The sequence below is a fragment of the Mycteria americana genome, chromosome 6 (genome assembly GCF_035582795.1).
Source record: "Mycteria americana isolate JAX WOST 10 ecotype Jacksonville Zoo and Gardens chromosome 6, USCA_MyAme_1.0, whole genome shotgun sequence".
NCBI classification, from domain to species: domain Eukaryota; kingdom Metazoa; phylum Chordata; class Aves; order Ciconiiformes; family Ciconiidae; genus Mycteria; species Mycteria americana.
This window is the reverse complement of record NC_134370.1, coordinates 52,922,903-52,949,149: the sequence shown is the minus strand read 5'-3', so window position 1 is coordinate 52,949,149 and position 26,247 is coordinate 52,922,903. Positions and strand designations below refer to the sequence as shown.

At 41.6% G+C, this 26,247-nt stretch overlaps 1 protein-coding gene across 1 annotated transcript in view; it reads right to left on the bottom strand.

Annotated features, from left to right (window-relative positions):
* TRPM1 (transient receptor potential cation channel subfamily M member 1) overlaps positions 1-26,247 on the bottom strand; it is a 185,699-nt gene that overhangs the window by 115,417 nt on the left and 44,035 nt on the right. The window contains exons 3-4 of the mRNA XM_075505828.1: positions 9,778-9,919; positions 7,985-8,107 (exon numbers count right to left, since the gene is read on the bottom strand). The gene's annotated coding sequence lies outside the window, so the exon portion shown is untranslated. The remainder of the gene's footprint in view (positions 1-7,984; positions 8,108-9,777; positions 9,920-26,247) is intronic.

Genomic DNA, 26,247 nt, shown 5'->3' with positions numbered 1-26,247 from the left:
CAGAGGTTCTTTTAGCTCTGCTAGAGCATGTGCAGACGTCTGCTCAGGGTATTAGAAAAGGCTAATTCCTAATTCCCTCAACTAAGCCTGCTTGCTGCTATGGACTACTACAGGCTTTATTCGTATTAGAGACTTACTGGTTGCTCAAGGTGACAGTGCTGTGTCACAGGTAATCGTGAAAGTGATATGGTAAATGGTTTCTAAAAATTTAGCTTTAAGTACAAAGATCAAATTATTAAGTCTGTAGCCTTTTAAGCCTAAAAACCAAGCAGGTAGTTATGTTTTACTTTTCCACTATTAGCTGATATGCAATAAAGTCACATACCCTTTCAATTCACAAGCCAAACTGTCACTCAAAGAATCAATGACAGCAGATTGGAGCAGGCTGATAGTACTCCCCAGATGGCAGCAATCAGAAGAAGAGAAGGTCAAGCCATGTCAGAAAAAGCAGTGTTTGTGTTCATTTTTCAATTTTGGGTGTAGGCCAACTAATCTTTTCTAATTGCGTAACTTAGAACCAGGCTGATTACCAAACAATAGAGCAAATCCTAGGAGGGGTTAACACCTGTAACTGCCATCTACAGCAGGAACAAGAACAATGGTATTGATTGGAGACGTGTTGTTTGATGTTCCTTGCTACTCTGAAAAGAAACAAATACCTAGCAACCTAGCTGTAATCATAATGAAACTCTCATGAAACAGCTGAAAATGTCATTACTCAGTAAGGCATTCTCCGAGGCATATGTGAGCACAGACATGAAATTTAATGAGATTTGTGCGCCACAACTTGTATTTCTGTAAGGGAAATTTTGTATTTTATGTAAATTTTGGCAAAAATCTAAATGAGGCATTTTTTGTTTAGGTTGACTTCTACCAGCCTGGAGTACGCTGTTTAAACAAACTATATTGTGGCATTTAGCTTCAGGTGACGTTGAATAATCTCTGCTCACCTGAACTACTGCATTTCATTATAGGATGTGCAGCTGGCTGCCTATCTGCCTATCTCTTTGGTGGCATGTGCTAAGTATCTCACATAATTAGTATCTCATCTGGCTGAATTGATAGGATGCCTTCTGGAAGCCACAAGAACACAATGTGACATGAATTACCCATGAAACTAGCATGAAGTTACCCATGAAACTAGCCATGAAGTTGCCCATGAAACCTGGAGAGAAACAGCATGTAAAGCTTTCCACTTCATGACTAACTTCACTATTTTAACTTTGAGCTCCTACAAAATGGTTTCTTGAACCACCCCCATTTCCGGGGCTTTACATTCCTCCTTAAGTTCAAATCTTAATAGGCTGTTTGAGGATCATGCTGCTTCCAGCCAGTCCAAGTCTTAACAGTTCTCTGGTCTTTTCCCCCCATCCTTTCCTAATACCGATCAGTTTCTATTTCCATTTTCTAGTACACAGTCCAGACAGACTGCTTTTGATATTTAATGAGACCCTGGTCCCCGCCTGATGCTTTTAGCTAATATCTCATTACAAATGAGAAATAACAATTAAAATATTGCAACTGGACATAATTGCATCACAGACTGCAGACAAAGAATTCCATTTACAAAACACATACATGAACTAGTAATCCCATTTTGATCAACTTCAAATTTCTCCTTAACTTCAGTAAGTCTGGTGTATCAACATCTTCCAGAAAATTAAAATATTATGAGAGCCCATACAGCAAAACCTGTAACTTGCAATTAACCACCTTCAGTTAGTGTGCAGCATTCAACTATCTATTTTACAAAGTTACTATTAGATTGTGCAGCAATTGTATGTACTGATGTTAATCTTTAGACACTCCCCTGATATTCAAATTCCTTATGGTTCTATTAGAAAATACAACATGTGCTATGGAGAAACTTGGAATCATGAATAAATTCTTTAGAGGTTTTCTTCTAGCTATTCCAAGCAGGAATCTATGCAACCATGACAAAAGAGAAAAAGGAAAGAAAATCTGTTCTCATCTTAGCCATTCTTTCCACGGCTTCTCACTTCCTTCTTTCTGGTTTTAGAACACCGAAGAGCTCTCGGATATGGAGACATCTGTGTCATAACAGCAGCTAAGCCTTTTTTCAGTGGGAAGTACCACCATGCCCATGAGCCACAGTCCCTTTTTTTGCCTTTTTTCCCCCAAAGGATGTCTCATGAGAATTTAGTTAAGAACAAGAACTTTCTTAAACATGTTGAGCACCTGCACCAGAAAAATCACGTTCTTAACTGTAGGTATGTGATTACTTAAACAAAGCAATCTTTGCAAGACGGAGTGCCAGATAAGAAGCTGCCTTGCAAGTAAACCTTTCATTTTGCTTTTTTGTGAGAAAAAAAGATGAATTTAATGGGCAGGTGACTTCCCACAGAGATGACAAGACAGTTGTAGGAAAAGTTCTCAAAGTCTATCAGGTGTTAGTCTGTCAGTAGCCATTCAGTTCTTGTCTGAAAGGCACAGAATAGCACACTTCCTATAACCAAAATCACTCTGAGGTCTGCTACTTTTGAAACAATGCTTTAGTTTCCATAACTGGGAAACCATTTTAAATTAATCTACTTTGTAATTAACAGGCTCAAATAAGCTACCTTCAGAGTCTCATTTTCTGCACAGCAGCACATGCCAAAGTAAAAGATAGCATTATACAGATTTGTATACTGTTCTAAATGTAAATGGTTTCAGTTGTTTTGCGTGTCCTAAAGCAACTAGAAAAGTAATAATTTATGCAACCACAAACAAACCTTTAATTATTCTTCACATTTTATGCGTTCTGGAGATGGATGTTCCCATCTGGTTTCTCACAGTCTCGATGACACACACTGAATCCTTCTGTTCTAGGCACGTTTCTTTTTTTTACCTCTTTCCTGTGTATCCAGCCAAGCTTCCCTACATCATTCACATCATCAGGCTCCAGCAGATGGAGCTAGCAAGCCACTTGTTTGGCTTAGATACAAGGGAAAGATAAACAGGCATCTAGTCATTAGACTAGACTGCTATTAACAGTACTAGCCGATAAGAACTTCTGTGCAAATCAAATACCTCTCCGCAATTTGTTCTTCCTGAAGCAAAATGATGGGCAGTTTCTTCTCTACTCTCCTGCCTTAAATCATTGATCTCGTATCAGTACTTTGCTTATCCCTTCTTCACAGAAGCATGGAAGATAAAGCAGACATGAAGAAGGCAAGGTGGCTCTGTACTTCAGTCATTTTTTCTTTTCATGGTCAAAATCACAGTTTATCAGGGATATGAATTTCCTATTTAAGTAATTACCAGTCCCAGATGTTACTGAACTGCAAAAACATGGATCTAAAAGGAAGGTGAAGTGACACATTTAATTTAGACCAATCCAGCAGCAACTCAAAAAGAAAAATAGGTCAGAACACATCTTGCTGGCACCCCAGAACAAGCCTCAAGAAGGACATGAAGATTATGGGATAGAGAAGAGGATTAATAAACTGAATTTGCAGGGGATCCTGAACTTTCTATTGCAGAATGAGACAAAGCTTCCAACACTGAAGAGGAAGTAATATGTTCTCTGAAAGTTCTTGTGCCCTGGCTGCATCCTCAGCTAATTATTTTCTTAGCGTGCTGGCTAACAGTGCAATATGTCCCAAAGCAATGGTAATATCTAATCTGCTCTTCCACAGAGCCTTTACTAAAGATCATAAACCAAAAAAAATTCCTGCTGGAACACTGGCCTTTAAAGTGAGTCTCTGATAATGGGAGCTACCAGCATTCAAAAATATTATTTCCCTCTACCTAACTAAAGTTAAGACTGTGTAACAGATTCAATCAGATAACATGATCCAAAAAGATGTATTTCCATCTCCTTATACAGAACTGACTATATCCCTGCTCTTCATACTGCTTAATCTTACTCCCCTCTTTGATCTACTGGGCCATACACCTAGACAGCAACTGCCGAAGTGCAATTATACCAACAAAGGCTGGAAGGTCCAGAGCAACAATATGTGGACAACAGATTACACATTACTTGCCTCAGTAACTCTTATAGCTACATACCAATAAAGGCAGATTCTGACACGTAAGTTTATTTCTCACAGAAGCAGCCAGTGAAAGAGACTCCTGGAGATATTTTTTCAAATTAATTTTCAGGTAAATTAATGTTTTGAGAATTTTATTTTTAATACAATCAAAATTTTATCAGCTGGTGAAGGAAATGCTGCACTAACTGAAATGACAGTAATATAATTATGATCAGTTGAGACAGGTTGTGGATACTGATCTATTTGAACTGTATGCTGCTAGGCTGTCAGCAATGTAAGAGTAACTGATGTAGCAAAATCTAGACAATAATAAATTAAGAAAGCAGATAAATATTATTAAGAATGAGCTACTGTTACAACAAAACTACATTTTACGGGACCAAAACAAGAATTCCGGCTAAGAACCCCCTGCCCCTCTAAGGAGCAAAAGAAAACTGCTGAAGACAGAATAATACCATTAGCAGTATCTTGTTAGAAAATTAGACTTACAGCTGGTAATAACAGACTCTTAAAATTATTAATATTATTACATCAACTTCTGGAAAATACATAAGGAGATTTATAGTTACCATAAAAGATGATTGCTTCACTGCTATTATAACCAGTATCAAACTCAGGCATTAAATAATGTTGAACTAGAACTAACCTAAGAAATTCAAGATTTTGACTGAGGCTCTGCTTTTAACTAGCTCAATTTAAAAAAAAAAAAGAAAGAGAGAGAGATATGAATGTTCATTTTTGGGTTTGGTTAGTGTTCACAGGTTCACAGATTCAGAGAATGCCCAGCCACTGGTCAGGATGCTGGACACAAAGGTAATTAAATAGGTTAAGATCCCCAGGCCTTCAGACTTCTCCCAGAGCATTTGCCAATTCCCAGTGAGGCATTCAGAATGTTCCAGTTACCACCCTGGCCCATCAATCTCCCTCCAACTATTCTTCCTTCTTACCAGAAGGGAAGCAGGTGCTTCACTGCATTTGCATACAGACTGAGAAGGAACTGGGTGATTCCTAAGCCAAAGACATCTCTGTGAGCAAACCTTATGGCACAAGCACATGACCTTATTTCTGAAAAACAGGTCTACCTTTTAGGCAGCTAGCCCACATACCAGCTCTACTGCTCAATGCTTTTGTTCTTAAGCTTGCATAGGGGAGAAGAATTTTTAAGTCACTGTCTTTCTCATCTGCAGGTACAGTTTGGCTTCTATCTGCTGTAAACAGACCGTTCTGCGGTCTGCACAGGTTCTTGGTGTTCCAAGCAGAAGGCAGTCAGAGCACACAGTGTTCATAACACCTCGACTGTGGCCCACGTTACAGCGCAGTCAAGCAGATACACTGGCACACAGCCATCATCTTTTCTAAAAGGGTCCAAGGAACAATCAGACAAAGGAAAATATATGCTTTCCTTCTGGAAAGGATCCTCCTAAGGGACAGCTTCCACTTGCCTATCCTTTTATGCTGCCAACATGGTACAGAGGGACCACGTATCAAAGGAAAGCTGATCTCACAGGCATTTTCAACTATGTGATGTCTTTGCTGGAAATAGGGTGGGGTGAGGATTCTGAGATGTCTTGAAGGGTTTTGGGGAGCTTGGGCAATGACTGAGGCGTTTTCCATAAGCTCTAGAGTCATTTCATAACACAATTTGAATAGTGCCAGTGTGGCCCCTACTGCAGTGAGGCAGCTAGGCCATCTAAAATGGCTGACACAAGAAACAGGGACACAGTCAACGCATTGTTTATTCCTTTTCCTCCCTAGAAGATCCCTCCCAGTCACTCTGTGTGGCACTGTTGCGGGGCAGCTTTCCCTCCCATCCTGAGCACAGTTCAGTGACACAGGTAAGTCATATATGGGATGTATGATGCGATGCTTGTCCTCATTCCCTCTAAGTAGACAGCTCATGACTGAGCTCAATAGTAGTAGTATAAAGCAGAAAGGAAAAAAATAGCTCTGCCTCCTACACATTAATTAGCCTTCAAATCTCTGCAGCGCATCTGTTTTGACATCTCCAGCAGTCTTATCTATGTTAGGAACTAATTAAAGTTATGAGGAAACACTCTCACCCATACCTTAGCACATTTACCCAAGGAAAAGGGGCCTGAAAAGCCTGAAGTCAGGTAGAGCACAATATGCTGGCAGCTTCTGAGGACCCCAATGACAGTTCAGGTATAAGAGGTCTGCCAGGGACAGGACCACAGGGCACAATGTTGCTGATCTATGTCAGACATGAGATACTGTCTACATACTGTACATCTTCCTAGCTGCTGAAGCTATCTAGAATCATAAAAGCAGAAAAGTAATTTACGTCGTCTTCCCCCTTGCTAGGTTGTGGGTCTTGTGCTCTGCTTCTTACACCTATTTCACAGTATGGGCCAAAACTGACATTCTAAAAAACATGACTATCAATTAAAAGGCAAGCTGATTCTTAAAAAAAAAAAAAAAAAACCACACAGAAAGAAAGAAAATTATGGGCAGTTGGATTCCCAAGCTGACACATTTGTTCAACAGTGCTAACCAGAAGCTATTGCAATAAAAAGTTTTACTGCAACTACTACTGGAATGACTAAAATTGGAACAAGAGAAAAAAAAGCATCCTCCGTTGAAGTGGTTAGTCTCATTGTTTTATGATTTCAGCTACACAACTAGCTAACTGATCATTTTAGCCATCAGCTGTGGCTTAAATGGGGTATTATGAATGCTGGCAGGCCCACTTACACATAGAGGAAACAGACTTCTGCATGTTTTTGTATATAGCTTGTAATCCAGAAATGAACAGATGACTGTGTGCAAAGTCTGGTTCTCCTGATCTCACACTGATGTCAGCTCCAAAACCAACATTTCCTTCATTCAAATTCCTTAAACACTGGCCTACTTTCCATATTTGTATTCAGAACTAAAAAACTGGAATAAACAGAGAAATACTGTACAGCAGGTGAGCAGGTGTTGTGCAGATCAAGATCTTTGTTCCTACTGGGATAGGTGGGGTTTTGCACTTTAATTGTGCTGTTAAGAAGTTTACGTGAGTCACTGCCTCTCCTCTCTCCTGCCTTTCTAATGGCCTTGTACTATACCAACAGGCATGTGTGCGAGGCTACCACGGGTATAGTAAAAAGAAACTTGAAGAGTTCCCGCAGAGATACCAATGCATCTGGTGATGTTTCTAATCTTGATTTAGAATGACAATACGTAAGAAGTTGCATTGCTAATAACAACAATAAGAAGGAAAATAGGTAATACTAATGAATCCTAGAGAATCCAAATTAGGAACTAAACAAAAGTACCCCAGCTAATCTCTCTGAGTGCTGGCACTCCAACAGTTATTTGATAGCCAAGGCAGAATAAATAATAAGCCAAAATTATTTTTTAAAATTAATCTCTTGGGAGGGGGAAGCAGGAAGGGAATGTAAGTTGCCTTTGTGGAATGTTGTCAGATGAGAATTAAAATTCCAGTCTTTACTGAGGCCTCTGCTGGAATGTGCAAAACACTGAGTACATTCCCCTCGTGCACATACACACTTTGTGTTTCATTTTTCCATGGCACACTGCTTAAAGGCTCACAGATGCATTCTTACTTGGTTTCTCAGTAATCTTGGTACATAAACACAGTGACACCCAAAGCTGCACTTCTCAGTCCTGGTGCCTTGGCTGAAATAGAAGCCATTTGACCCAGGAGTGAGATACATCTGAAGGTCCATGCTGGGACTAGGAGGAAACTGCTGTATGGGATCATCCTGAGGTTTAGTCTGCTGCCTCCACCAAAAGCTTCTCAAACATGCTACCAAAGATGGGTCAGCAAATCTTCAGTGGTCAGCAGTGGGACAGTGTGAGGCCTGACAGAGCACTAATTTCACTTTCAAATGGTTAGAATTTGGCTTACATTCCAAAACACCAAAACATTTGGCTTATGCTCCAAAACACAGTGTGATAGACAGTGTTATTCATCATCTATCACACTGTTGATTGCAGTTGTTACCCAAAGCACTTACCTTTCACAAACAATAGAGTATTCTTTCCAGGGATAGGAGAGGAAGAGGTGAGAGGAGATGCTATTTTTCTTCCCATGGTAGTTTCCCAGAAAATGTAGTCTGAACACCACAGACAAGGAAGGCCTGTAGAAGGGACAAACACATCCCTTCACAACAGGACTATTCCACAGTTCATAACAGAATTATATAAATGTTTCTCCTAATACCAAATAAACAAACTACACAGGCCACTTATTGTAGGCAACTATTCAATAAATCACAAAATAACACTGTGCAATAATAAAGTCAGATGCCAATTACTGACTCTTTTTACAGTCTATTCCCACTGAAGTCAAAGGCAAACTTCCAAGACAAGTATAAATGGAGACTTGGAGATGGATTTGTTCAAGTACTTTTTCAATAGATGCCTTACGATGCAGACAATACTTTAAAAAAAGTCACTGTATACCTTAATTCCACTTGCTTTGCTGAAGATGAGTGAGATTTGCAACTCTGAAAATCCCACTAAATATTATCTGAATTTCCAGGAGTTTAAACAGCTTTGAAGAAATGTATTCATGCATGAAATTCACCCTGTGTTGGGGCCAGAAGAGGATTTTACCAGCTCCATTGGGAACTAAGGTATACTGAGGCCTTGTGACTTACAGAGCAGGGAATCTCATCCTCATCATACTCTTTAAGGTTGCACATGCCATGCTATAAATCAGTGTTAAAACTCAAGATGCTATAATGTAACTGCCGTATGTGAGAGGAATATAACAGATCACAGCACAGAGCCAGGCTGTACATGACAAACAGCAACTCCTCACAGACTCTGTCAAAAATTATGTTCCTGGAAGCCCCACAGTGCCAAAGGAGATTCCCCTTGTATGGGAACTTTCCAGAGACAAGTACTGTCCAGTTAGCAAGGGCTGGCAACACAGAGTCCTGCCCATTTGCCTTATCATGAATTGGAAGGAGTCGTTAGTCACTAACTGCAAGTTCTGTCGGACTCACTGAGGGCAATTCGGTGAACAGTTGAGTTTAAATTTTAACTCATAGATACAAAACGTTGCTTTTCCAAGAGTAGTTCAAGTACACTTCAAATTCCACAAGAAAATCTCTATTTTCCATGGCAGAAGAGCTTCCTAGTTCTTGCAGGAAGCAAGTTTCTCATCCATATTTGAGAAAGCACTGTGCTCCAGATGACTGCCACCAAATACCATTTAAACCAATCAATGAATTCCATGAGCACAGACACTAATGAAGTCAGTTTTCTATGGTTCTGTATCTTATGGGCTCACTGCTGCATAATAACAGATGAGCCTATGATACAGTCTCCCTCTCGTATAATTATTTGGTTTCTTCCATACTATTAGCCTATTTAGTGTAGTTTCAGACACTGCTTTGCTGTTAAAGCTAGCCAAAATTAGCCAGGGGAATTCGCAGGAGACAGACAAATGTCAAGGTTGCATTAGGTCTCCCTGATTTAGGAATCTAGGCTAAAAATAATCTATCCTCTGCACAGCTATTGTTAACCTGCTGTACTGTTGGGAAAGACCAGGAAGAGAAAATTCTTAAAATTCTGAGCATGTCTGCTCTTACTCTCTGAATACAGAAATCAGAGTAAATTCTTTTCTGCAGGCCAAACTCCAGTCAACCTAGGAAAATATAGGATTCCCCAGATCTAATACTGCCTAGTGCCAACAGAACATTGCCCGAGTCACTTCCAGAGAACAGTCCCCAAGCCTATGTTCCCAAACACAAACATGACTACCCATTTATTTGTAAAGTTAATATTTAACAGTTCTGACCTCAGTCACTGGGGGAGCCTGTGTTTCCTCAACACAGCATGGAGAAAAGCAACTTGCTTCATTGGGAGACACAGTGGAGTGATGAGCCTTTTGCATTCACAAAATTCACCCAGGTTCCGTTAGGCTGTGCTTCCATCCAGACCTTAAAAAAGTCAGGAAGAGGATAAGCTTTAAGTGTCAAAAAGAACATATAGTCAGTTGTCCAAGACATACTCACTTACAAAGCCACTACTGCTCCTACATTATTTTAGACTTGGGTAAAATCATTTTACTTCTCCATCATAATTTCCTTGTTAAATGAGGCAATAGTATATACCATCATTTCCTGCAGTGTATTTTTCAAAGATTATTTGTTATCATAGAATTTTGAACATGAAAGTGGCCAGAGTGAACTAAACATTATTATATCTTCAAGAGCAGAAAACTGAGCATATTTGACAGGTAATTTGAAGTACATGTGGGCAGATATTCTGTAGCCCACATATTCACTTTCATCAGTTATTTGTTCTTCTTAAGGGTCTCAACAGAGCTGCTTACATTTTTCTTGAATAAATCTGATATTTAAAAAGCCATTTATTTAATGACTTCATGGAAACCTTAAACTACTAAAGCTCAGACTTGGAAAATCCTTTTTGTCACAACTTGCAAGCTTGATTCCTCACTTTCTCACTATGTGACTACTTGTTCATTGCTCACTGAAAACAGTAGAAGCCTTTTAAGTTAGTTTAGATCAGACTCTTACAGCAATATAAGACCTCAGTTAAAAAAACAAAATTAGTTCTGATTTACATTAGCAAAAGTGAAGGAAGAGTTACAGACTACAGTCGGACCTAAATTAAGAACAGAAATTTTGCCAAACACAAAAAGGAGCTTTAACTACAGTCACAGCTACACCTATTATCATCATGTCTTACAGCTGCATTGTTCAATACACTGATGAAAGCCAGGCACATCTGTTTTGTTTTTTTTTTTTAAGCCAACATAATTGATAACCTCACAAACATAATTGATAACCTCACACATTCTATTACTCTCTCACTAATACTTAAATGAATGCAATATCCACTTTATTTAATTACAGCAGCATAGAGAACCCACAAATGAAATAGGACACTTCTAGTCAAGGCAAGATTACATGGGTGCAAAACCACTTGTTCACAAAACTGTCCAAATCTAATTACCGTGTCAGATATACTAAAACCAGAAACAACCCACAGTATGAAGCCAACCTTTCCAAACTTGTGTAACTAGCTTTAAAAAAAAAAAAATTATGAGAAAAATTTAATCTTTACCGTATCTCTCTTCTCTATGTAAAACAGGTTAAATTCTGACAGATACTGTTAAAATGTATCCCTTCCTTCTGTGGTACTAAACATGTTTGAAAAGGAGTCTGAGACAGATCTTTAGCTATCTCCAGAGTGGGATGAAAAGTGAAAGGACATATGGTCCATTCTACCATCAGCTGTGAAATTCTGAGCTTTTATTGTTTTCTCCCAACTACAATCTTCTCTTTATGTTGTTTTTTTTTTCATTAGATATTTTCAGCCATGACTCTGAAGAACTTTTGCAGTCCCTAAAGCTTCTAGATTGTAAACTTCAAATGCAAGACATCATGAAGAGTAAATATTTGCAGTGAAATACGCACTTAGAGTTTGATCAACACGAACTTATATGGCACTCCCATCAAATTCAGTGGGACCACTTGATTAAGTAAGGACCACTACAACACAGAAACATTTGAGCAATGAAGTCTTTCGATCACCTGTTATATGAGGTGCAGAACTTATCTAAGTAGCATCCAAAGTACTTTTCATAGTACGCAAAATAATAATCGATCAAACAGTCCAAAAGCAAAGAATACAAAATGAGTCCAACAGCGAAACATAAGAGTGTAAGCTTCTGAAAGTGAGTTCTGAAAGTACCATAAAATTGCTGTCCTTTGAAGAGTTACAATTTGGTTTACTGTGTTTCCTGTGAGTTCACTGAGCACTTCTATTCAGTGTTTTGGTGTGATGGCAGGATGACATCAAGTCTGTATCTGAGTGATGATCCATGCAGACAGAGTTGCCGACACTAACAGGCCAGTCTCCACTAGAGTCTGACACCATGAAGAGTCAGCAGTCAAGTCTAACAAAGGCCGAACTTCCTATCTATCAGCCAAAACATTCTGACTGAGCAAAAAGTACTACAAATCTCCCCTACGGTTTGGCACCAAGAGACAGCTAGGATAAGCCCAAAAGAAGAATATGCTGCAAATAGTAAGCAAAAGCTATGAGAAAACAGAAGATTTGTCATCTTTAGTAGCCTCCAATGGCATGATTTTTAGGGAGGCTAAGTGAAAGATAAAGTTACCATTACTCTGCTGAAACCAAAGGCAGAATGTGAGTGCGCAAAGAGCTGAAGTCCGGCAGATCAGTCAGGCCTGCAGCACAGGTATTCTTACTGTCACCTGAAGCTGAACTAATCAGTTAAGCTCTTTTTACACTCAGAAATATAATTTTGTATTTCAGCTTTACAACAGACAGACCATAAACTCCGGACCAAAATTCCCCATGCTTCAAAACAAACTTCAGTGGATAAACCCCCTCTGGCAACATACTGAGATGACTAGTCTCAGTACAGTGACTGATACTGCATAGCAAAATAAAGGTCTGTGGATATGTAGCCATCAATTTATTTGGCTCAGCTGTGTTCAATTTGTCAACTATTCAGAGAAAAGATGACACTCCAGAACATGCATATGCAAACAAGGCTACCCTTGAATGACTTCCTCATTTTGTCTGTTCATTTAAGAACATATGGGGCACTCAACCCTCTCGCCATTTTCAAATGACGTTGATCTTTTTATCTAGTCTCAGAACTACGCAACTTTTTTGGTGTGTATGGTTCTAGAGACCTGTATTTATCCGAACAAATCCTGTCATGAGATACCATTTGTCTATGATTATTTAACATGTTGTGACAGAAGCCCATGTTGTAATGCAGTGGGAATTTACTAGCGGACACTTTTGAAGAATAACATGGTGCCACACTCTCAAGAGGTTCATAAAGTATTTGTAGAGTAAATCACCCCTCCAAAGAGCAAAGGGCAAAAGCATTACTAATGCACACTTGAGACTCCTGTTCTAATGCTGTGGTTTAAAGTGCTGAGGGCGTTCCTGCACTTAAGAGATTACTTTTGCTCTCTTCACCCCGGACACCCCCAAGGTAAATGCTCTCTGCCACTGGCTGATTTGTTATATATTAAAGGAGCTGGTAGCAAAGGGTATGGGGATGAACATAGCATTGGTCCTGAAAAGCCAGAAAATCCCCTAATACCCAAGAAAGCTATAAAATGAATGTCTCAAAGACACTCCCAACTCACTCAAACTCAGTGACTCATGCTCATTTGGTGTAACACAGCTTTGCTGGCAGAGGCATTAAAGCAACTGGCCTTATTTGCAATGTACGTCACACTCGGGCAGCTGCTGATCAGACAGATATCACTAGTGCCAAAAGTGGTTGGGTGGCAGAGTGCATTCAATTGTGCTCCAGGGTAAAGGAGGAGAGAAGCTGTTCTACATAGGGGAAACAACCTGCTGCTTTTCATAAGAAGACTGTAGGAGAGATGCAAAACTGAAAGCATCAGATGTTGACACCCGCTCTCCCCATCTCCTCTACTAATGACAGAGATGGGGCATTGATTACTAGATTCATCCTTTGTTAAAAAAGACTGACAATATGTAAATAACTTGGGGGAGGGGGAATTGTTGCCACACTCCAATGGACTCGGACTGAAATAAAGACCGTCATTTTTTTATGACTAACAGGAGTATTTCTCATCGTATTGAAATAAAAAGCATATAGGAATTAAAGTTCCAAGACGCAGGCTAACCACAGAAGTATTATTTGTAATATGCAGTAACATGCTGCAGTATTTTTGAAGGAAGTAAAGGAAAAGAGGAGATATATGTTCCCTTCCTCCACAATGTCTTTTTCTGGCTAGGTTCACACAGGATACTGAAGCAGATGGCTCTAATCCAGTATGGCAATTCCTATTTCTCATGCAGCACAGCCTCTTTTTCTCTTTGATTACAGGGGATATACAAATACATTACACTGTTATACAGCCTTTACAGTGAGACAAAGGCGCTTCACTGCTTTTACAAAGTACAGTTTGTGTGTAGTAAATGATACCCCTCTGTGGAAGGAAAGCATTCCATTCCTTTCTCCCCAGATCAGAGCGTGGGTGGACTGCTGAGAGAACACACGTCGGCGTTTTATTTGCATGTTTCCCATTTACCAGAACGAAGGGAAAACTCTTGCCTCTGCCGTTAGAGCAGGTGGAGATTTCAGTGCCTATCCCTAAACTCGTGGGAGGAGAAACACGGGGGGAGGCAGACACTGTTCTCCCCTCAGAGAAGGGACAGGACAGAAACCTCACTTGCCTGCAGGGCAGAACAGTACTGTTTCCTCTCCCCTTCCCTCGCCAGCGGGAGCTGCACAAGTGTTTGTGGCTCTGCGGCGGGCAAGGAGGGACCATTTCTTCCTCGCTCACCCCCACGCCCGCCACACGCACGGCGCGCAGGTGGCAGACGCGCACGCAGGCCTGGCCCCAGGCTCTGGCCCAACACACGGGCTCTTCCTCGGCTCCTCTGCCCACAGTCTCTCAGCTGAGAGAGGCTGTGGGGAGCCGGGCGAGGCGCTGTGGCCGGCCACAGCCACGCGTGTCTCGGCGGCCCGGCTGGCGGCACGGGCGGCGGCTGCACGCGGGCCCCGGCAGAGGCGGGCGGCCCGCGCGAGGAGCGCCCATCGCGTGTCAGAGGGCGCTCCGCCCCCGCCCCGCTATTAATAGCCCGGTGGCGGCTGCGGCCGAGGCGCGCGCGGGGCACCCGAGGACAGCAGCGGCGCCCGCTTAAACGGGCAACGGCACCCTCGCCGCCCTGGGCCTCCTCTTCGCGTCTGCCCCCCGCCCGCCAGGCCCCGCCGCCCGAGCTCGCTTCGGGCTTCATCCGAGGCGCACACGGACTGGGGGCCCCTCTCGTTGCAGCGGTGGGGCCCACCCCGCTCTCCTCAGCCCAGGGAAGCCGTCTCGCCGCCGCGAGCTCCGGCTTTTCGGAGCCTCCCTGGCTCCGCTGCTGGCTGGGGTTTTCTCCTACGCGGCCTCCCCGCCCCGGCCCGAGAGTGCGGGCTGTCTCTGCTGGACTTCCTCCCTGCTCCTCCTTTGGGTTCTCGTGTTTTAGTTGCATTGACATTAAATATATTACAGGCCATCTGTTGAGATTGAGCCTAGTAAACAAGGATATACTGGAAATGGCTATCAAAAGCACCCACATTTCACATACTCCCTCATTTCTAGCGGTGAGAAATGTAAAAAGGAACGTATCTGAAGACCAAGACGCAAAAGTTTCTGTGATTTGATCTTTTCTATACCAGTACTTCTGCAAAAACTTGCCTAGAGTTAGGCCTGACTGATAGAATATGACTTGCAGTGAGGTACGTACATCAGTAGTGGAAATTTCACAGAATCACAGAATCGTATAGGTTGGAAAAGACCTTTAAGATCATCGAGTCCAACCATAAACCTAACACTGCCAAGACCACCACTACACCATGTCTCTAAGCACCTCATCCAAATGTCCTTTAAATACCTCCAGGGATGGCGACTGAACCATTTCCCTGGGCAGCCTGTTCCAATGCTTGATAACCCTTTCAGGGAAGTAAAATTTCCTAATATCCAGTCTAAACCTCCCCTGGTGCAACTTGAGGCCATTTCCTCTCATCCTATCACTTGTTACCTGGGAGAAGAGACCAACCCCCACCTCTCTACAACCTCCTTTCAGGTAGTTGTAGAGAGCGATAAGGTCTCCCCTAAGCCTCCTTTTCTCCAGGCTAAACAACCCCAGTTCCCTCAGCTGCTCCTCATCAGACTTGTGCTCCAGATCCTTCACCAGCTTCGTTGCCCTTCTCTGGACACGCTCCAGCACCTCCATGTCTTTCTTGTAGTGAGGGGCCCAAAACTGAACACAGTATTCGAGGTGCGGCCTCACCAGTGCTGAGTACAGGGGCACGATCACTTCCCTAGTCCTGCTGGCCACACTATTTCTGATACAAGCCAGGATGGCATTGGCTTTCTTGGCCACCTGGCACACTGCTGGCTCATATTCAGGCAGTTGTCAACCAACACTCCCAGGTCCTTCTCTACTGGGCAGCTTTCCAGCCACTCTTCCCCAAGCCTGTAGCATTGCATGGGGTTGCTGTGGCCCAAGTGCAGGACCTTGCACTTGGCCTTGTTGAGCCTCATACAATTGACCTCGGCCCATCGATCCAGCCTGTCCACATCCCTCTGTAGGGCCTTCCTACCCTCAGGCAGATCAACACTCCCGCACAACTTGGTGTCATCTGCAAACTTACTGAGGGTGCACTGGATCCCTTCGTCCAGATCATTGATAAAGATATTAAACAGAACTGGCCCCAACACAGAACCCTGGGGAACACCGCTTGTGACCGGCCGCCAACTGGAGTAAACTCCATTCACCACCACTCTTTGGGCCTGGACATCCAGCCAGTTTTTTACCCAGCGAAGAGTACACCCGTCCAAGCCACGAGCAGCCAGTTTCTCCAGGAGAATGCTGTGGGAAATGGTGTCAAAGGCTTTACTGAAGTCTAGATAGAGAACATCCACAGCCTTTCCCTCATCCACTAGGTGGGTCACCTTGTCGTAGGAGATCAGGTTGGTCAAGCAGGACCTGCCTTTCCACTTGATTGGGTGTTGATTTTGTCAGGAGGAAAGTGGCTGAAGAGGAGAGCTTGCCCCTCTCTCACGTGATCCTCACTATCACTTAGAAAGCTGGGATAACCCAAACAAATAAAGACCTTCAAAGCCTTAAGTAAGTGTTCAAACCTCTTAGTTTCTGCTAAGATCAGAAGGACATTACCCTGTATCTTCTGAATGCAGAACACATGCTTTAACTAAGGTAAAACCCTATGAGACAGAAGGGCTTCGATCTTATCAGCTGCCACCGGCACAACAGCAAGGATCCAGTACACCTTCATGTACATCTTTGAATTTGCAGTTCAGCATGAATTTCACCAGAGGGTCACTAAGAGGAGGAATCCATATTCTATGAAAAGGACTACAGAGTTTTACTTAGCTATGCACCTAGCTTACCAGGTACCTACATTAACTGCCGATTTCCACCTCTCCCTTGCTCTTAACAAGACACGACAACTTGGTACACTATATTCAATCTTTAGGGTTTAAGCAGAAATTATTGGCTTTGCCCTCAGCCTAACTGAATTAAGTCAACCTTGAACTTTGCTAGATGACTAAATTCATAATGTAGTCAGCAACATTTGTGTTTCTCTAAGTCCTCACTTAGTGGCCTGGACACAGCATTTTGACATGAGCTGCTGGCTACTACCCTTCTTCCTACTTATTCTAGCCTGATCATGCATAGAAGCCAAAATGAGAACAGAATTAACTCAATGTGCCCACTCGCTGGAAATCTTGCTCTTGCATCAGGAGTGCTTAGCTATCTTATACCTAGCAGGATTATCGTTAATTTTTGGAGAAATTAACTTAATCACAACAGCAATAAAACCTCCTGCCTTCTCACCTCAAATACCCTAATTTGTCTGTATTAATTATGCTACCTTTTGCTCCATTTTCTTGCTGCTAGTATCACCGTGCTTCTCACAGACTGAAATCTAAACACGCCTTTTTTGACCCACATGAAGGGAGTAGACCCAATTCTTTATCAACAGCTCTTTTTCTGTATCTGCACCTCTTTGGCCACCCAGAGCTATGTATCCTCACTTTTTATGGGTTTGGGATTATTTCACACATTGAAATTTATTATGCAGGAAGAAAAGAAACATTCATGTATACATTTAAGTCATGCTAGCCTTTGTGTTTCTATGTTCCATTGTATGACCTCACCATGCACTTACAGTGAGTATACACCCAGATACACAAGTCTACAACTGCTACTATAATTACTGCTATCCCCACAGGCTTTTTAACTGTTTAGCTGACTAGCTATACTGCATGGTGGCACAATCACATGTGATTTACCAATACCATGAATTTTTGGTTTTATTTTTTTTTTTTTACCATAGTTGGACTAAAAGTCATTATTCTGGCAGATGCCTCACTGAATATTGCCCTTCACAGGATCTAATATATTGTAACCTGTTTCCACTACATCCATGGATGCCGTCTTCCCTGTCCTAGTGGACTTTACACACCAAATCCCCCTTTCTACAGATCAAACTCTTCACTCAACAAGAGTAAAGCACACTTCACACTGTACAGAGTTATAGAAGCAAACATGATGTTCCACCCCCTACTCCCCACCCCCCCACACTTGCCAGAATACCCTGACAGCAGACGATGCATTTTGGTAAGCCTATCTACTGCGTGTGATTTTCTGACGAGTTATGGAACATCTAGTCAACCAGACCTGGAACCAATACCCTTCATTTTCCAGTTTTCTACACCATATAGCCATATACACCTGAGCTAGAATGCTGTATTTCCAGTTTTTGAATGAATGTGTACCTTTGCACTGACATGGAGTGAAACCCCAAGGGGACAGGACAGTGGAAATACAGGAGCTAGTCCATATAGGCCTCTACAAACAAAAAGAGAGTTAGCGGGGTCTGTCTGGAGCCCTACACATTTAATTTGAAAGTATCCAAAACTGTTGTTTTTCTTGTAAAAAGCAGCTTGTTCTGGCCAACATTCTTTAAGAGGTCTTCGCCAAGTTATGAACAATGCTTCATCAAAACATAGTATTGTGCAAAGCATGTAAACATATGCCATAAAGGTTATGCTGTTATTCTTTCCAGTCACAGATCACCCTTGTTTTCATAAAGATGTTTCAAGAGGAACATCTAATTCAATTAATAGGATTCTTTCATTTTTGAAATTATGTACATACTTTTCAGATGCATCACCAAAGTTTAATCTCCAGCATGCATGCTGAAAATAATGCACCCAAGTTCACAGTGTGAAAAGTTACATGCAGATGAATTTCGTATTCATGGTGCACACAACAGTGAATAGACAGACTACTGAGACAGGAAGTCTAAAGCAAGTCAGAAACCAAAGTAAGTTACTTAGCCTAAACAAATTCAGAGATAAACTAACCTCCCTACTTTGGGATAACTTGATATTTTGATTAGTAAACTTATTTAGTCATGTGTGTATGAACAGGTAATGGTAACGGTAACAGAAAAAGAGGGGAAGAGTCCTTAAAAGGGAAGGAAAACAAAAGAGAAAAGGGCTAAATTCTGTAGATCATGAGATGGAGTGGGACCAAAAGAGGACTGGGACAGTACTGAGACAGGTGATACCAGGGCCCATCCTTTTACATTGCTGCTGATCACCAGTTGCCACCACACACCACTAGACTTCTCAGATGTGTGGGTCTGATGTTCGGACTACAGTGCTACCCGGACCATTACAAGGCTGCGTACAAGGAAGCTGGGTCAGTCTTTATGCTGAACAGTGGGAAGGATTCGTTCTTTACATGGAGGTTTGTACATACTTCACTCATTGTTGTCCCATTCAGAAATAGATAGTTGTGCCTGGCATCACCACGTTCATCATTCTAGCCAAGCCTCAGGAAGGCAGAGGTACTGTGTGCAACTCTGGATGTGGTCCAGAGCAGACCTCAGCTGTCGTCTGGGATACTCTGGGAGGTAACAAACACACATTTTGCCTTAGGATCCAGACAATTCTGGCAAACCCATGTACTTTTGGAAACAGCTGCTCCTCCTGTCAACAACAGCAGCTAGCCTATACAGAGCAAGGGGTGCACCTGGGCCCATACCACCCTCTGGGTAACTAAGCCTTAAACGCCCCCCACCCTGGCCTATACAGATGGCATTCTTCAGCTAGATTGTTAAAGAAAGAAGCCTTGGGGACTCCTATGGGAAAGTGTATATGCAGACCTTGTGAACCATGGAGCATGCATTTATTCACCTGATTACCTGTACAACCCTGCAATCCATCTGTTGTAGTGCCAAATTACTCCAAGGAGCATATACTCACTGACCACAACTAAACAATGAAAAATGATGGGACTGAAAAGACAAAAGCCAGAACATATGCTTAACAAAAATAAGCATTCTTCCTTCTTTCACCTTGACATCAGTGCAAATGTCGGGAGAGACTGGGAAGCTTTACAGCACTGAACCTCCCTCACTATACTTTTGCAAGACAGAAAGCATTGCACTTTTAGGATCTTCCATCACCTTTCCTCTAGTTGAACTATAGCTGCTATTACTGGTGACATTTTGATTCCATACGATACAAACATCCAAATCTCTGTGAATGTCACATATTTGAGGAAGGCAAGATTGTACTCTCTGGATCTAGCCAAGTCTCACACCATTTTGTTCTTGTGAGCCTTGGGACGCACAAAAGACATGCATTGCTCTTCTTTATTACTAGAGTTATTTTCACTTCTTAAGTTCATGGATTTGCATATGGAGAAAGCGAACATACAATGCTTTCCTTGTCCATGGTGGGTCCCTTCCAAGACCAATGCTATCAACAGACATCTAAGGTAACAGCCTGCAATCTATTTAACTGTGTGACATTTTCCAAAACATGCCAAAAGCAAATCTCACAAGTTGATAAGTGAGATACAAAACCATAGCTTAAGTGCTAAAGAAGGAATCTTAGTTCACGCTTACTGAAAATCAAAATTTGTCTTTGTGTGGCTGTTCTGACAACTTCAGTAAAACATATAGTAACGTACTCAGGAATTAATTGCAAACAGCAAGGGGTTAAATAAAAGCAGTCAAAAAAAAAGGCTCTTATACAGCATGATTTATGCTGGGGCTTTGAGTCTTCCTCAATACACAACTTCCACGGATTTGAGTGAGAGTATAAAAGGGAGCACACAAGTTATGCTAGTTATGCTATGAGGAAAACATACAAGTATATTCTCAAAGATGAAGCAGGCTGAACACAGCAAAGTTCCATGCCTGTAAGAGGAAGGTAACACAGGCAAAAATATAGTTAAGAGAAAGATAATATTCTTCAAGATGAACTCCACTAAATGACAGGATAGGAGAGTGGGCGTTATGATTGGCAAGAAGCATTCAGCATTTCTGCAAGAATCTTTTTGAACAAAGAGACAATGACAAAGGTAATAGGAACAGTGGAAGACAACTTTGAATGGGAGGTCAATAGGGAAAAAAAAAAAAAAAGATAACTAAAAAAGCCAAGGCAGTTTAGTGAGAAAAAAGACAAGATATGTGTGTCTGTCTGTGTGTGTGTGTGTATATATAAAAATAAATAAAATGAACTACGTGAGCTGTTTGGAGCCTGTCAAATTGATAAGAAATGGCTGACATTGAACTAAAAATCTAGCAAGAGAATGTAATTTAGTATTAAATTACATTAAATAGTATTAAAGAATGTGCACAACACTTTTGTTCTCCAGGTTTTTGATATCTGTAAATAGTAGTTTGTACTGCAGGAACACCAAATTCAAATGCCTCTCTGCCTAACAAAGATCAGTACTCAATATGGCATGGCATTACGTGGCAGCATGGTTAGAAGTGGTGATGTTGTAGGTGAGGCTGTGAAGGCAGGGATGGAAAAACCCAACATTTACCAGAATGCTCTCTAGTTTTAGATTTTGCAATTTGGGGAATGCTAAACATTGGATATACAAACCACCTCAGGTCCAGCTGGAAGCTGTGAAAGTTTTGTACTTGATTTAGCAGCCTCCAACTGGGTACCCAAAATAAAAAGTCCAAAATGAATGGGAAGTTTTGAAACAGTTGAGATTAATGACTTGCCAAAGGCCACACAGGAGATTTGGCATCTACTGGCTTTACTACCACCTTACTCAGAAAAGCACATATGACAGGTAAAATCTTCAGTGGGACTTTATTGTTTCAATGGTGCATTTCCTCGATTCAAGTAACATAATGGACAAGATATGTCTATAAGCAAACAGATGAATGGAAATAATATATTAAACTTACATGCTTTTAAAAATATTTCTTAAGAAGGAAATAGTTTTCACCATTCTGAAAACATTATCCATGAGGCACCATAAGGACGTGCTGCTGAATGCAAGTGTTTCACAGCTTTTAACTTCTGCAATTTTGGACCAAAGCAGTCCGTTAGCCTTCCAATGTTAAGGTCATTTAAAATGGAAATTGAACATCCAAAACCAAAACTGCAATTTCATTACTGTTTTGACAGTACTGTCACAGCTTTCACCCCATGCAGGAGGGCTGACCACTTCTTCCTGAACTACACCAAAGCAGCAAGCAACTGATACTGCAGACAGGCTGCCGATAGAGCCTGCAGTGAAGATGTGCACAATCAAACCTCCAGCAACTACCACCTGGAATTGGAACGCTTATCCTCATGGAAATATCTGGGCAGAACAACTTACAAACAAACCTCTCACTGTATTAACACACTGCCTGGCTAAATAGGTATGGGCTAGGAAGAAATCACTGTTTGCAACTCAGGTAGCCACACATCAACATAATTCATACTTGCACCCCAAAACTTAATCCCAAAGAAAAGTAAAATGTCACTTGGAGCTACTGAAAACCCTTGGAAGACATTTTTACCATGACTGCTAATTCCCAGCTCCCACAGATGAGATATGTCTTTAGGATTCTGCATAGCAGAAGTTAAGCCACTAGAGAGCTATCTAGTTGCTAAATTTAAAATAGAATTGGATTGTTTTACTCTCAACTGTTTGTTTCCAGTCTTGTTCCTCAAAAGTCTGACTTAAGTCTTATTAAATACCTCTCCAGCCCTGTTTGGGATTTGGGACAAAGTGAATCAAGGTGAAATACAAGGTAACATGACAAGTTCAAGCAGTTTAGTTCATAGGAATCCCTGAAGGATCTGTAGCACAAAATATATTTAAGAGACCCAAGGCCTGAAAACTGTTTACTTTTGCACTGCACAGCGACATTGCACAGACTGATACTACTGAGGGAAAAGAATTCCCATAGTAAGCCCAAACCAGTACATGTCCTGTGAGGAAAACACTTCAGAGTTGTGGGCAAACCCTGAATCATAGGCATTAACTCAAGTTATGTATTTTGCCTAGGCATTAGCACACGTAGAGATCAGACAGACACAATATGGCACCTGTACTGAGTATTTCTTAATCAGTTCATGTTACAGCTGCTCACAAACAAATGCATAATACCAAGATGTGATCCTAATTAGGGTTTCTGCATGTCCTGTGCCATGGAGGAGTATGTAGATTAACCAACATATTTTTTTTGTAATATGCCGCTTCTTTCCCACAAACTCCATATCCCACAGGGGTTAAACGGTACAGTAACAGAGTTAAAATAGGCGCAGGAAAGAGCATGAGACTTAAAAATAGATGAGGAATCCAGCAGGCAAAGATACAGGAAGAGGTCTCTCAGACAGGCTGCAACAAGCCCGTGGAGAGCTTTGAAAAAAACAAAACTTGAAATCCTTTGCCTCATTTAAGTCAGTGTGGGTTTTGCCAGTGCCCTTTTACTGAGGCAGTACTTCATCCAAAGAGATCAAACTTGGATTTCATCATCAAGTGAATGAAAAGCCAGTGTAGTGGGAGACAGTGACAGTCACAAACATTTCACTGTTTATGTGGAGTGCAGAGTGCGGTGGCCCTTGAAAGACACAGATTGGCTTCAAGTCTGCCTTTACGCAAGTCTGATAGCTTTTAAATGAAAGTATTAGAATAAGATATGCTTTTGTTCTGCAGGGATATGAACCTCCTCCCTCCCCTTGTGTTTTTTAAGGAAAAGCAAGGCCAGTGGAAGCCTCACTGGGTTTGAAACTATGAAAGTTATTCATTTACCAATCTTTAGTCTTAATGCAACACTGCAGCAGACTGCTTAAGGGCTAAGGTAGTACAATGCATGCTTAGACACAAAGAACAACAAGACTAACTACACAGCTGAGTTTTCATACATCTTGCAGTGAAATTCTTCAGGCTCTTTAACCTACAGCATACAAGTGACTGAACTTAAAAAAAGCATAACCACTAGGTACTGTAGCAGCAATTCCTCAAACACATATTTGCATGTGTTGACACTTCTGAAAGGAAGGCTGTTGAGCAGTTATGCTGGGAAATAAACGTTGCCTAACCCTGAAGAGTAACCACAGGAACAGAAAAACAAGTGTTACTGCAGCTGGTGTCTTCCTCCCACAGCACTAGTCTCTGACTACTGAAATAAAAAGACTAAAAGTCACCCGAGGGTCTAGCTGGTATTTTAAGGAACTTTCTTATAGCTATATAAAGCTTGCAGTTCAAAAGTCTAGTAACCACTTCCACCCCATTACCCTCCACCCCTCCAAAAATTTTGGCTACTGGCAAAACAAAATATGCTCTCTCTCAAAAACTTTCTATTAGGTCTATTTACAAGTGTGGCTCTGCAAGTTTAGCCATGATCTTGGCTGATGGGGACATTAGGAACAGCATAACTTACTTGTCCCCAGGCAAAGGAGTAACTTTCTGGACATTTGGGGCAAGGAAGGAGAGGAGGAAATCTATTGAAAGAGATGGTCTTTCTCCTCATGACCCTGTTTGCATCAAGTACTAGGACACATACATGCAAGAGGTTGAATTACTATGGTGCTGGTGCCTAGCCCCCTTCACAAATGAAGCTGCATCCAACCTTGCAGGCTAGTTTACTCTTTCAAGAAGCAGGTTAGTTTAGCCTACTCTCCATTACAGTTGCTACCTCCATACTAACTAAAGAGCTTCTTGTGCAGACTATATTTACAGTCACCAAGTGACCACTGCCCTTTTTACACGCTGATATTTAGGCAGTTGAATTAGAAAGTTAGTCTAACCCAATGAGTCTCAAAACACAGATATAATCTCATCAGAGCCAAGCAGAAATAACTGCTTATTCTAGTATTTGGGTTCATGAGCCTGGTAGACACAAGCGTGTGGCCCGAAATGGACAGCAGCTGGAATCAATTTGGAAAACTCTGATGAAGATCATGGAATTTTGAAATGTTTTCTGAGAGAAAACCATCAAGTCTTCTACTAGTTAGCATCCTTTACCACTAGGATGTTATGCTGGAGGATACATGGTGTTGGCTTGAGGGGAGTGGAGAGGGCCAGAAATCAACAGAATCTCTCTTTGCCCTGACTTTTTCAAGGGTTGGGCTCAGTTTGTCTTTTCACTTTGAATTTGGTGAATAAACTTGAAAGAATCACCTTCCTTGGGAAGAGAACACGTAGGTGTGAGGCATCCTGAAAGGATCCAATCTGCCACATATAGATGAATGATCCATGAACCACATGATGATTTGTAGAAACATTGGACTTAAGGCAAATGTGTGACAGTGCCTCAGAACATCCCTCTTTGATATTCCCAACTGGAAATAAACAGCAAATGTAACAAAAGAGCCTCCCAAGAACTCACTTCCACCTGCAAGCTCTTCAGAGGTTAAGATTTTCTTTCCCTCAAGCCATAGAATGAGATGGTAAGAATGAGATCACCACCAGATCGAGCTTTTGGCAATAAAAAAAGGAAGTGAAAACACATCATGGGCTGAGCAGCTCTTCTTTCATTTGTGGCTCTATATTGCAGATTGGGGAGAAGAATCACCTCCCAAATACTCCCCACAATTTAAATCCCAAGCACCTTCTGGCCAAGCAAAAGTCCATGAACATGCCCGAGTTTTCAGGGGTCAGATTCACTAAACCCACCATTGTATTGTAGTGGCTGGAACAGAAGAACCAGGTTTCTATAGTGGGAAATAAAGTTTGTGAAGTACCACATTCTGTATGCCCTTCTACTCATACAAAGCCTCATACAACAGCAACAGCTCCAAGCTGATAATTTAGCCTTTATTAACAGGTAATGATTTCCATTGTGTATAGCTCATGCATACATGATATGTAAGCATCATGAGTACAACTGACTAGCATACTTCCAAAATTCAGCACAACAAAAAATTACCTGATGCCAATCCAATGGTGAATACGATCCTACTTAATGAGACTGGCCCGTGGGAGAAAAAGAAATGTGAAAAAAACCTGTGCTGTATGTTCAAATTTCAGCCAAGAGTAAAACTGAAGCAAATGGCAGGACTTATACGCTTGCTATGAGGCATGAAGCCAGAGCTAAAAGAATTGCCTCTATTCAGTTTAGAAACAAGGAGTGGATAAACAATTAGACAATGGGTTTGGTGTACAATTTCATTGCACTGAGTCAGAAGCGGTGGGGACATACAGACTAGTACTCCTGGAGAACCTATGCTTGCATGAGGATAAGCTGCAGCACCATCACTTCTGATCCATGAGAAACAAAGAAACCTGGCAGAGATTGAAAAGCATCCCCTCCCCATGCCATGGATACCACTTACTTCCAAAGCATTCAAACAGTCCAGAACGCCTGCTACACTGCTACAGTTCTCCAATGCCAGCATTAGACTAAACTGCATAGTGTAGTAAACACAGGGAAAACACATTGCAAACC